The sequence below is a fragment of the Gymnoscopelus braueri genome (assembly GCF_963280865.1).
Source record: "Gymnoscopelus braueri genome assembly, contig: SCAFFOLD_574, whole genome shotgun sequence".
Classification (NCBI taxonomy): Eukaryota; Metazoa; Chordata; class Actinopteri; order Myctophiformes; family Myctophidae; genus Gymnoscopelus; species Gymnoscopelus braueri.
Window position 1 is genome coordinate 1,993 of NW_027660592.1, and position 508 is coordinate 2,500.

The 508-nt window shown below is 39.8% G+C and overlaps 1 protein-coding gene across 1 annotated transcript in view; it reads right to left on the reverse strand.

Annotated features, from left to right (window-relative positions):
• Positions 1–283: 283 nt before the first annotated feature.
• LOC308081407 (tubulin beta-6 chain-like) overlaps positions 284–508 on the reverse strand; it is a 10,083-nt gene continuing 9,858 nt past the window's right edge. The window contains exon 7 of the mRNA XM_080457778.1: positions 284–508. This exon is cut by the window's right edge and continues 144 nt beyond it. The gene's annotated coding sequence lies outside the window, so the exon portion shown is untranslated.

Here is a 508-nt window from a genome sequence, read left to right on the forward strand (position 1 = left end):
ACTTCGGGGGCAGGGAAATCCAATCACAACCGAGCGGGGTCAGACCAAATCTGCCGACGGTTATTTTTTATGTGTTTTGCACTGGCAGATTGGTCTGGTTTCCAGGCTACTCTATTTATACCTGTACTGTATATGGGATGAAACAGATACAACCTTGGATGGTCTTTGATCTTCAATATCTTTTTATTGCTTTTGTTACATTTTCATCAACAAACGTAGAAAAACTCAACCACACGATTTCACTTCAGCAAAAAGATAAACACTCCACATGTAACGCTTATAAATTATGAATGGCAGCCAGGAAGAAGTCGTGAAAACGTGATTATGTGACAGTGATGATCTTCAAAAATGTCCAACTTTTATTGGAAGACGAACTTCATATATCTCTGAGACCCAATCTATTCTGTAAAATCCTCTGTGCTAATTTAACTCTGAGAGTGTACAAATGGAGCCGAATGGATCCGAAAGGGTCCGTTTGTACACTCTCAGAGTTACAGACCCGTTAATG